At 43.1% G+C, this 12,550-nt stretch overlaps 1 protein-coding gene across 2 annotated transcripts in view; it reads left to right on the plus strand.

Annotated features, from left to right (window-relative positions):
- The window catches only part of ELMO1 (engulfment and cell motility 1), a 508,334-nt gene that overhangs the window by 203,414 nt on the left and 292,370 nt on the right, over positions 1 to 12,550 (plus strand). The gene's annotated exons all lie outside the window — the stretch shown is intronic.

A 12,550-nucleotide genomic window follows, 5' to 3' on the forward strand; every position in this document is an offset into this window, starting at 1 on the left:
TTTGACTTGCTACGGATGCTAATAAGATATCTCCTAGATTTTCTTTTTATTCACTTTGCAAATCAGAACACAGCTTGTCCTGAATATAACCTACTAATTTTGTTTCTACTTCTGGTCCGTTTTTGTTTTTATCACCATCACATTTCTATATGACCTTTAGCTAATTAATCTCAAATTCTGCAGGTATAAATTTGGATTTCTTTTTTTACCTCCTTCATAAGCAACATAAATGAAATTTTCAGCTTCAGTGATTAGAAATTACCAGGCATTATTTTATAGCTGCAAATACTCTTTCCTTGAATACACACACACACACACACACATATTAATATTTATTTATACACATTGGTATCCATGCCTTATTGTTATTTGGGAAAACTTGTCTTTCATGGGAATTGTCTTTGAAAATGTTTCCACATCAGTTACATGTGTTATTTTTCATTGCTGAAGAGTTTCTATTATTTAGATGTACTACAGTTTATTTAACCAAGCTCTTTTACTGAGTGTTTCAGTGTTTTGAAATTACCAATAAGTCTATAATTAACATTTTTTTTAAATTTTTATTTTCTTTTTTATTTTTTTGGGGGTACACCAGGTTCAATCATCTATAATTAACATTTTTACACCCAGTATTTATGTACCTCCATGATCATGTTGTTAGGATAAATCTATGGAACTGACATTTCTATGGTATATATTTTTAAAGCTTTTGATATCATCAAATTGCTTTCTACAAACAATGATTAATTTCCGCTTTAACCGGCTGTGGATCAGAGTAACTGTTTTTATAAACCTCTCCAATAATGTTTCTTAAACTAAAAAAAAAACCTAATAATTTGATGTTATTCCTTTTATACTGGTAGTCAACATGTCTTTTCAATTTGGAATACTTGTGAAGCACTGTATTCAGCTTTGCAGCTTGCTTTACAGAGGTATTACAACATCATTTTTATACTGTCACATCCCAGATGTTGACTTTGAACTTCTCTTTGATCTTTTAGCTGAATCTATTTTTCTAAATTTTAGCAAAATGTTCCATGACTGATGGAGCAGGTGAGAGTCCCTGTACTTGGTGTATGTCAGTGATCAAGGCTCATGGGTGGTCCCTGGCCCTGCTCTCACCCACCTGTGTGTTGGCAGAGTCCATTTACCAGGAAGTTAGCCGCAGGAGTGTGGACGCACCTCACATGCTACCTCCCTGACAGTTCCTTCCGGGTTTTACTTCTGTGTGTTGAGCGAGGAGGCATATCCAAATCAGTGCAAAGCTTTGCAGAATCATCCAATCTCTCTTACCCTCAAGTCATGTCAAAATGGCCAGGGAAGAGACCAAGGCATGTACATTTCAAAATGCTTCCCCTTGATCCTGATATTCTGTCCTGGTGGAGAGCCCAGTAATAGGTACACCTGAGTTACCTCCACTTCATTTGCCTGCTTTTGATACTACTTGGATTTCTAGGGCACTTGAACTATGTAGAAAATGCAGAATGAGCTCTTTACACGTACTGATCCCTGGACTCGATGTTTCTCTGCCCCAGGTCCTAGTGGTTTTTGTTGGGAGCAGTTGGAGCCCAGAATGCACAGTGTTACTTCTTTTCCTGGACATGTGTGTGAGGGATGGAGAAGAGAGGGAAGTTGGGGAAAGACCGCTTGGTGGGACTCAGATTATCCCAGGTTCTCGGGTTATCATAGGTCTCTAGGAAGGGTATACATAATGGAGCTGGGAGGTATGAAGCATCTCCTTTTTATTTTCATGCTCTGGTCCTCTGTGAAATCACCAGGGTACCCCATGAGCCAGACTGAATGAATTTTCTCAATGGAGCTCCATCTGTTTTAACATGATTGTTAATTCCTTCCACAGTTTGCTGTTAGGGTATATCTGTGACTTAGTTTTCAGTAACTACTGAGTGTTGTGCTTCGTGAGTACTTTATCAAGAATAATGCATTTTTAAAGTATCAGTTAATTTGATGTGGTTTTAAGGTCTTAGTACTTATGTGATCTCCACTTCAAGGGCTTGAACAGTCATTTTAGGAAAAGCAAAGACCTTGAATGTTGGTTTCCTTATTTTTTCCCTCATTCTTTTTTGATTTTTCAATTTTACTCCTTCCTCTGAAACTTCTTCCAGGCCACGATCTTGCATCCGAGAATGGAGAAACTGGAAAGAGTAGTTAGTAATGATTTCTAATGCTAGAAATGTTGCAACTACTTTCACAAGCAGTGATTTTCATTTTTGACTAAGTCACTAGAAATAGACAAGCGTCAGTGATGGAAACACGTGCTCGTTGTGCCACCTATAGGCCATTGTGCAAAATGCAGAAAGCTGGTTGAGGACCTCAGGCATCATGGCCACAAAAGCTCTGGATGCTGGAAGCTGTCCCGGCGCAAGATTCTCTCTGTGCTTCGAAAGGAGGAATAACCTTGCCTGTTAAATCCTTACTGACCTCCTGCCTGTTACCTCATCAGGAGCAATTTGAGATCTGGATAACCTTTTGGATCTCCTTGAAGAAAAGTCCAGTTCATATAAGATCACTATTTCTCATTTTTTGTCTCCCGAGTAGGCAGGGCCCAGGAAGCGTTAAGTGACAAATTTTTGGAGTTGAGTGGGCCTAGATTTTAATTCCATCCTTCCTACTTACAAGCCATTTACTAATAATAAACCATTTGTTAGTAACTGGCCAGTGGGGCAGTTATTTAACCTATTCGGGTGTCAGTTTCCTCAGTGTGAAACTGGGCAGGTGCTCTTCTGTTTTGCACCTGCTGGAGGGCCCTGCAAGACCATCTATTAGCAACTGGCACTGTGCCTGGCCTGGCGGATGGACCCAGCAAATGGCATTTCCCTTCCTTGCTTTTTGGAGAACAAGGAAATCATAGCTTTTCAAGTTTTCCAAAGTAGCGGGGCCGTTGCTCCAACAAGGCAAGAAGAGCAGTTTGTTACAGGATAATAAAGCACAGCACCTTTGAGAAGGCAGATGGGCCTCACATTTCTTCTCAGTGCAGCATCCCAACAGAGCGGATTTTTCTGGTGAAATCATTCTAACGTCTCAATCTAAAGTGGCTAAATGGCTTATATGCCCAGTCATAACACAGAAAAGCACTTGCTTTTAAAACAAAGCTGCTTATTCCTTTAAGATCTCTTTGTTAATGGTTTCTTAGTTGCAAAACCTACAGACCTTTGTAGGTTTCCTGGTAGGAGGAAAGGCTCAAGGTTGTCTGGGTTAATACTGATCTTATTGGAACTTATAAGGAAGGGCATGTGTACTTTTCAAGGTGATAGAAGGCAGATTCTCATTTTTAGAATGATTTTATTTTGTGAATGGGGAAAGGCCTGTGTACAGACTGTGCCCTGTTGAGTATGATGACTAGGAACTCTGCAGCGTGGTCTTCATACTCTGCCAAGAGTTGTGTTCCTGGCCAGAGACCCTTCGGACTGTAGTTACCTTGATGTTAAATGGACAGTTTCTCTGCTTGTGGGTGTTACCTTTGTCCAGTCTACTGGACAAACCTTAAAAAGGAGATGTCTGTAGTTCATTTTTCTGAGCCCTCTTGGGCCAAGGCAGATGTAAAATCGGACAAAGCTGAGGTTTTTTTTCTGAGTTGCCTTTTTTTCTTTTTCTTTAGCTTGACTGGGACTAAAGTAACCTCATTTTAGAAAAGAAACTGTTTCTGAACCACATAATGTGCTTTAATATGAAGTGTTTTGAGAAACATTTCCCTTAAGAGTTTCAGATTGTCTTAAAAGAAAAAGTGACTAAAATGTGAAGATGGGAAAGGGTAATGGCAAGAATGTTATTTCAGAACTAGGACTCTTTTAGAAGGTAGGTTTTATTGCATTCAGGTATGATAAGGCCAGCACTGCCCCTGGAGGTGGTTGCTGTTGAAAAGACAGTTTGTTATTCCTGGTTCCTGAGAAGAGGGAGCATGTCACATCACACAGGGACACGAGAGGGGTGTCGGGGTCGCTTAGGAAGCAGAGGGAGCAAGGGGAAAACACAGGCAACGACCTTTCTTGGGGTTTTCATGGGAAAGCCAAGGCATAGAGGGTAAGCAGGCTCAGATTTGGCCAGTTCGAATAATGTCTTTGGGTTCTGGAGCCTGTGTGCCACCTCCTGTTGTCCGGTATCTGGCGCTGTGGTCATTAGGGCAGAGGGATGGTGGCCCAGAGCGCAAAAGCCTCTAGAGGAGGTTGTTGGGGAATAGGATCTGAATTGATTGGTTTGCATATGAAAGGCAGGCTTCTTATCTCCAAGAAGTAGGTCACCCTGCAAAGGGCAGTCCCTCCAGTGTCAGCAAGGACTCCAGATCCCAAAGCATCAGAAAATACAAAAAATGAAAAAAAAAGATTAATACAGATTTATGTTAAAATTTTTAAAAGATTTTTTTACCTTCTTGGGTGATAGAAGATAACTATGCATAATTGCACAAGTATAATTATACCTAATTACATATGCAGTGCTTGGTGTCATTTTAATATATTTTTTCTCAAATACAGATGGCAGGGAGTGAAATGAGATGCATATTTATATATCTCTTCCTGCATCCCCATCTCTATCCCTGTTCCCATATCACAGAAGAAAGCATCTTAGTCTAAATGCTGCTAGAATTCAACAGCTCCTGGGAGAGTGTGACATTGAGATTAAGCTGGTCCAGGGCTGTTCCTGACTCTGCCCCTCACAGGCTGAGTGATTCCGGCAAGGTACTTGACGTTGTCGTGTCTCAGTTTTCTTATCTTTAAAATGGGGCGTGTTAGTTGTTTCTATCAATACGTTTGTTGTGTCGGTTAAACGAGTAGATAATTATAAATCATACAGAACAGTGCCTGGACATAGCAAGCAGACTGTGAATTTGGATGCTGTTATGATGATTAATATTATTATATTAACCACTATTAATATTGTATGGAATGTCGCCCAGTGTTCCATGACCTGTGACAGACAGTGATGGGGGAATGTGAGAGTTGTAAGTTGTCCTAGGAAGATAGTGAGAAAATGCATGGATCAAAGTGACAGTTAAAGATGAAGGAATAATGTGTGCTTGGGAAACTACAAGTAATTTGTCATGGGCAGTGTGTATGTTGCCCGGGGACAGAGAAGTAGAGTTGACTTTGCAAGTGAGAGACAGATCATAGAAAATTTTAAATTCGGAGGGTTGAAATATGCAGTTAGTTGTCATGGATTTCATATCCGCAGACTCACCTCTTCACTAGAGTTTGTTTGTAACTCCTCAGCAGTCATTGTGGTGCTTTCATAGCTGTTTGCAGAGATGTATATAGTGGCAAAAAATGTTGAGTTCCTGGATAGGCCCATGAAGTCAGCCAGGGTGGCCCCCTGCCTTCTTGTTTCAGCTCATTTCTAAACGTGTGTCCTTTTTGCAGTCTAGCCTAGGGCCACGTTTTCTGAAAATTTGTGCTTTCTGTTGGGGATTTTGCTGTTTAAAATGGCCCCCAAGCATTGTGCTGAAGTGCTGTCCAGTGTTCCTAAGTGTCAGGGCCTTTGAAGGGCCTTCAGGAGAAAATGTGTACATTAGATACATTTGGTTCACACAGCTGCAATAGTGCTGTTGCTGTGAGTGCAGTGCTAATGAATCAACAGTATGTGTTAAATAATGTGTCTTTAAACAGAATTGCACATAAAATAAGGTTATATACTGATCGGTTGACAAAAATCTTGTGCCCAGGAGCTCGAAGGAACCTAACCCTGTATTTCCCCTAGGAGCAATGGCTCCGTGTTTGTTAATTCAGGGTTTATGGTGACTTCATAGAACATAACTACAGGAAATAAGGAGAAGCAATGTACTTTAAGTCCCTGGGGAGCTTTCAGGCAGGGGTGAGCCATGAAGTGGAGAATCCCAGGTGGTCCTAGTTTCATCCTAGCCAGGTGTCCCGTATGTGTTAAGTGGGGAAGAGAAAGGCAGTCCTTCACTAGCTCACAGGCATGTGAGACATTAACAAATGTCTGCAAATCAGGGCACTGCTTAGGACAGTCTGGGGGGAGTACTATAACCTACTGTGACTGGAGTCATTTATTTCAAGAAGCAACCTTGAAACTGCTGCTGTGCCAAAATACTGCATCCCTGAAATCAGGTGAATTTTCATTCTACCATCAGTTTTCATTCTAAACTCATTCTACATAGATAAGAACTCAGCCTATGGTGGACCTGCCTTACAATTCTGCATCACTCCTAACAGGACTTTCTTAAAGGTTTTGTCACTAAGAATGTGGTTCAGTCCCTTGGAGTACATGGACAGCATTAGGAAAACCCCAGCATATACAGAAAGTAAATTTTAACATTTACCTAGTTTTTGTGGTCCGGAACCCCCCTTTGCAAAAAGGCATCTCTGGAAACCACAAGTTAAAGCAGATTTTTTTTTTTTATTTTATTTTTTTGGGGGTACACCAGGTTCAATCAACTGTTTTTATACACATATCCCCTAAAGCAGATTTTAATAAAGAAAATCACATTTTCCCATAGGAATGATTAAATAGTTGGGATAATATTCCTAACCAGGTATCGTGCTTTCGAATAGTTAAAGATATGACCCATAAACAATAGGGTGTACAAGCAAAAGGACAACTAATATTTTTTTCAGTCATTTATTGAAATTCTGCCAGTTTTAGCCACACGGAATTCAGGAGGTCCCAGTGCAGGCTGGGGTGCACTGTGAGGAAGCCTTGGCAAGGTGTAGCCCGTCCACCCAGCTCCAGCCTGTCCCTTCCACCTGAGGGACCTTTTGCAGAGGTAGATGGAGGGATTACTGAGACCCCTGAACGTTTAGGCTCAGTCTGGATGAGCTCACAGGCAGATACTGGAAGCACCTATTCCTCAGAACAAGATCTTCTATTTTCTGCCTCATTGACACTGTTCTCTGGTCCATTCTGATCAGAAACCTCCTTTCCCTATTCAAAATGCAGCAAAGCCCCAGTCCTAATCATTTCTAGTCTTGCTCCATCTGGATGTAAACTAAACAGCCTGGAGATTCCAGTTATTAGTGACGCTTGAGCAGAATCAGCCACCAGATGGCGCAAAACCTCAGCCATTGAGGACTCCCAACCAGACCACCCCCCCAACCCCCAACCTCTGAGGACCAGCCACTGGGACACCCAATTGCATTATATCTCTGCTTATCAGCTATAGGACCAAGACAGGGGGCCTTAGGATCTCTGCCTTTCCCTTCCTCAGTTCAACAAATAGTAAGGGGGTTGCTGAAAGGGAAAGCAGCCTAAGGAGAGCATTCTTCGGGGCTGCCCATAGTTTAAGCCAAAACTTGCTGGAAGTTCTTTTGGTCACTTCCTTGATTGGCAGGTGAAAGTCCTGTCTTTCTGGTGACTCCTCATTACAGGCGAAGAGAAGACCACGATGGCCAGGGTGGGCTCTGTGTTGTCTTTCTTGGCTGTTTTTGGTAAATAATATATAGCATATAGCATTACGCCATCTTCACATTTAATTTTAAGCATGGAGACCATAGCTTTGTTGAGGTTGTAGCTGCATATAAAGAAAAGGAAAAGTTAGCTTTGGAAAGTCTCTGGCAGAACCCAAGAAGATCCGCTGTGGGGTTTGACTTCCTCATCATTGAACCAAGAGGAGCCGATCACCAGACAGAGCTCCTGTGCGATTCGCTGTTGGTGCTGGTATCTGCAGCCCCTTAGGGCCACCTCCAACTCAGGGCAGGGTCATCACACTTGCTAATGATGCAGAGACACGTCAAGGAACCCCATGTAGAGCACTCGCAGATCTTTTCTCCCTGTCCCTTCTTTGCTGTCCGGCTGGAGTGGGAAAGGACCATCTGAACGGTGCGTTGTGGCTGGCTTGCAGGGGCAGCTCCCACACATGCTCTGTCACTGTCAGAGGTGACAAGGGGGCCTGTTTCCACTGCCTGCCTCTTGCAGCAGGGCTTGTACTGTCACTGCCGTTTCCATCACGTTGGTGACTTTACCTATGTGACGGGTTACTTCCCTTCCCCTTTCCCTAGCGGCGGGGCGGGGTGGGGGAGACACAGAGGAGCCGTGAGAACTGGGGATAATCTCATCTCAGAATCATCCTCCAAAGAGCCAGCAGTTACCTGCTGTAGATGTCGTGTGAAAATGGTGAAAAGTACATCCGTCCTACAAGGGACACATGAATAACTGTGCTCTTGAAATGCTTGGATAATTTTAAAGGAAATACTGTAAAGGAAAACTTAAAAACAAATGAAATGTGATTCATTGCCATGACAATATTGGAGCTTCATTCTCCTCTTGTGTTGTAGTGTAATTCATCTTAACTCTAGGCAGAATTTCTCAGAGGTGACTACTGGAAACTGATTGAGGAGATGGGTGTCTCCTGCTCTGTGTTTTCCCCACTCCTTTCCTGTTCAGCACCCACTGTGCCTGAGAAAGGCCGTTCTCGCCTGTTAGTGCTGAATCTGGTTTCTGGTCGCTAGGGGGCGCCCCTAACAAAGACATGTGTATTCCTTACTCTCTGGGCCTGAAGATGTTTTTACAAAGCACAGCTCTGAGAAGGTGGAGTACTTACTGCAGTAATTTTTAAAAGGTTCTGAAGAACCTTGCCCCAGCCAAAACCTTCTGCCTTACACTTTTATTGTTATCTTAAAACCCGTAAGAACTTTGTCCTCTTTAAAACAAGACAGTGGCGGAGGGAGGCAACAGTGTTAGTCATTAACCCCTTAGAGTAGCCCTTTCCTGGCAGCATCCTTTCTTCGTACATGGAACTTTGGAACAAAAGGGCACCATCCGGCAGGTGCAAGGGTGATACAGAGCGGATTTGGGCTTATGGCATAGAAACAAGTCAGGTTCACCTGAGACTAATACAGCACAGCTTTTATGAACCCAGCCTCTGGGACCAGACTGCTTGATTTTCCATCCCAGCTCCATTGCTCCTCAGCCGTGTGACCTTGGACAATTACCTAACCTTTCTATATCCCAGTAGTGCACTAGTAAGAAGGGTATAGTAATAGCTCCTACCTAAGCTTTGTTGTGGAGATTAATGAGCTAACAGAAGTCGCATTCTTAGAAGCCTGCCTGGCATTGAGAGAATTTTAATAAATTCTAATTACTGACGTTACCGCTTGGGTCTGATGGCCATGATGAGTACAGGGTCTGCATTTTGACTGGGACAGGTCTCCATTTGGTCATAGCCAGCTGAGTCAGAGAGTAGAAATATGTAGCTTCAATGTGGAGCTAATCTGAGGGGTGATACTTCCCAAAGTCCCTGAATTCTAGAGAATTTTTATAAAAGAGCTTGGCAGGGCAGGAATTAAAAGTCTCTTTGATGAAGAGGTGGTTCTTTTCCCCCTGCCGTGAGTAGCAGCTCAGGAGCTCACATGTGGGTCCCTCACGAAGCATGTCCTTAGGGATTCGGTCCTCGTAGGTGTCTGTTCCTGTGAGAATTTTCAAAAGGGGGCGGACTCCACATCACAACATAAGTCAAAGAAATTCTGCTGTTCACAGCAGGAAGCACTTTGCAGTAGGTGACTCCACCCACGATAACCCTTTAGAGTACCTTGGACTTGGGCTAGACAACACTAGAGCCAGAGCATTTGATCAGCGTCTAAAACAGGACAAGCAGTCATGGGATTCTGGTACCTACACTAGATTGTCGTAAACATCCAGCACCTCTTCCTGCTGTGCTCTGCCTTGTGATTTTGCCCCTGGTAGGATCACATCAAGCACCTTGGAGAGCAGTGCTGGCTCTTCTGAGGTGCAGGCCAATGGGTGAAGAAATGGCAGTTCAGAGACCCCGATCCGTCTCCCGTTTGCTGTAGACCCTGCCTCTGACAGCCATTGAACAGCTCCACGTCAAGCTAGTGGGCCTTCTGTTCTCAACCTTTTCCCTGAGACTTTTGTTTTCTTCTTTCCAAATGGTCACCATTTGTCGATGTGTCTCATAGCTCTGAATTCGGTGTGATGTGACCTTGGGAGAGGAGGTGTGAACACGCCATCCAGACCTGTTTTATGTCTGGGAGGAAGTAACTTACACACCAGGAGCTGGCTGCATGACGTGGGATCCTAAGTCCGGGCATGGCATTTTGTATGTGTAGGAAGGCTGTCAAAACCTTTCCGATGGAAGGGACCAGAACCAGTTTGAGAATAACACGGTTATATAACAGCTGTCCCGGCACAGGCATCTTGGCACACTTCCAGTACCTGTTCATTCCGAAAAGGAGAGAAAGGGGAACAGGAGGAATTCTCCGTGAACTCTTGCAAACTCACAAACTTTCCAGTGAGAAATGACACACGCTCCTGAGATAGGAGACAACGTAGTTACGAAAGGGTAATGGGTATTTATGAATCCTTTGCTTTCTCATTATTCCTGCCCTTTCTCTTGAAATGTTTATCAAACTGATTAGCCTGCTGAGTCTATCATTTTTAGGTTGGCCCCTTGGGGTTTCCGTTGGGTTCATACCAGGAACAAAACAGCCACAGCGGCCACCCCCCCAGCAGCAGCATTTTGAGTCCTTCTTGGGACCTGGGCCACATGGTTCCCATGCAGGGTCGCATTTCCTCTCTACAAGGCACAAGGCACAGCCACTGTTTTTCCTATTTTAGAGATGACTCATGTGGCAGGGACGTTGGAGATGGGCGTTATAGGACGCGAAGTGCTTGGATGTGCAGGAATTGGAGGGGAACCTGAAGGAGTGGCACAGATGAGCCCTGGAGGAGCAGGAGGGGCGTGGGTAGGGAGCAGGGGGTGGACAGCTGGAGAACGTGAACAAAATGCTCCTTTGACGACAGGCCTTGAAAGGTTTGTGCCCGGGTGTTTGGATCCTATTTGATCATTTTAAATTAGGAGATTATATGGTTAAAGATGAGGATGTCACTTTGGTGGCAGCCTAAAGAAGATGCCATTTTGGAGTAGATTCTTGCAGCCTTTTTTTTTCCTGCGTGAAGGCGGGGATGTTGTAGGCCTTCCAGCGGCAGGAGTACTGTTATAGCACGATTCGAATACGCGGGGTGGGCTCTTCTGAGCAGAGGATGCGTGATAGGTTTACAAGTTCATGTGTGCACATGTGCATGTGCACATGTGTGAGTGCACAGATGTGTGTGCCCATCTGTCACCAGGAGGGAAAGTGATGAGAAGATTGGAGATTGGATGGTCCGTAACGCAGGAACTCTCTGATTTGTTTGTAAGAGCTAGGAAACAAAATTGATACTCTTCCTATAAAAAGCCTTTTGCATTGTCCTATTTTTGGTGTTTCGTAGTGACTCAACACTGTGTATATAGTACTGCCCTATTTTTAGTGCTGGGTGTGAGTCTACTGCCTAAGGCTGCTGGTTACCAAGGGTGCTCCCTCCCCAAGCTCCTGGTCCTTCAGGGACCCTCCCTGAGTGGTGGCTCGTGGCTCTGTGTCCTTCGCTGATACCCCTGATTCTGGCAGAGCACATCCCTACCCCAGTGGTCGACAGCTCCATCCTTTCGGAGCTCCACTGCTGCTTATGTAACAGCTTACTGTGTTCATTCAGTTTACATGTCAGAAAAAATTACCTCCATCTTAAGAGAGATTTCTGTGTAAATATCAGCCTGACAGAAGTGCAGGCAGCCAGAGGCCTCGGATGGAGGAGCATCCTTTTGCGGGTTGTGCACTGTAATCCCCATCAGGTATGGGGGCTTCACGTTTGCTTGGCCACCCCCAGCCTTACATCTCATGTGCGTTCTTCTTCCTCCTGGAGAAACCAAGAGGGAAGTCAGAGAACTCATGGAGTCCTTGGCAGTTTTTCCAAGAGCAGACATGGTAAATGGATAATTATTCATCAGGTTGAATCCTTCTAAGCCCTCGAAAAATTTCTCTGTCCAGATTTGAACTTGTATCTGCAGTGTTTTATTTTGTTTGTACTTTTACCTCATGGACTTTCTCTTTCCAATTTTTCACAATCTCTCTTTCTGCTAGTCAATTTAATATTTCCCTATTGTGGAAACTTTGGTGAGGAGAGGAAATTGTGAAGAAGCAAAGAAAACACACAGGAAAGCACACAAAAAAGAACACCTGTAATCCCACCCTCCACTGGCAAACACTGCTACTGTTTAGTAGATTTCCTTTATTGCTTTTTCTATGAACTCTGTTCTTTACATAGTTGAGATTAATTTCATGTTCAATTTCCTATCATTTCCATTTGTCACAAGTAAACCTTGATGAAAATCATGTGTAGTGGCTGGGTAGCACTGCATTAAGTGATTGAACCATAGTTCACTTAGGTTATCTCCCATATAATTAAGGATATTCTAAAATAAATTACAAAAATGATTCAGTGAACGTATTGTGCGTAACTATTTGTCCACATTTAGAGTTATTTCCTTGGAGACATTATTAGACACTTGGGTCAAAATTTAAGGATATTTTTGAAGCTCTTGTTTATAATTTTGTTTATTTGTACTTGCTATTTTAAATTCTTCTTGCTTTCCTTGAAATGGTTTTTATTCACAGTTTTCTAACTACTTTATTTGAACACTTTTTTTAACTATTCTATTTCTGAAAGCAAGACATACTGCAGGGAATTCATAAATATAGATAATCAAAGTGATTTAGAAAAAAATAAGCCATATCCCTTCATATATAAATAA

This window comes from Hippopotamus amphibius, chromosome 4 (assembly GCF_030028045.1).
Source record: "Hippopotamus amphibius kiboko isolate mHipAmp2 chromosome 4, mHipAmp2.hap2, whole genome shotgun sequence".
NCBI classification, from domain to species: domain Eukaryota; kingdom Metazoa; phylum Chordata; class Mammalia; order Artiodactyla; family Hippopotamidae; genus Hippopotamus; species Hippopotamus amphibius.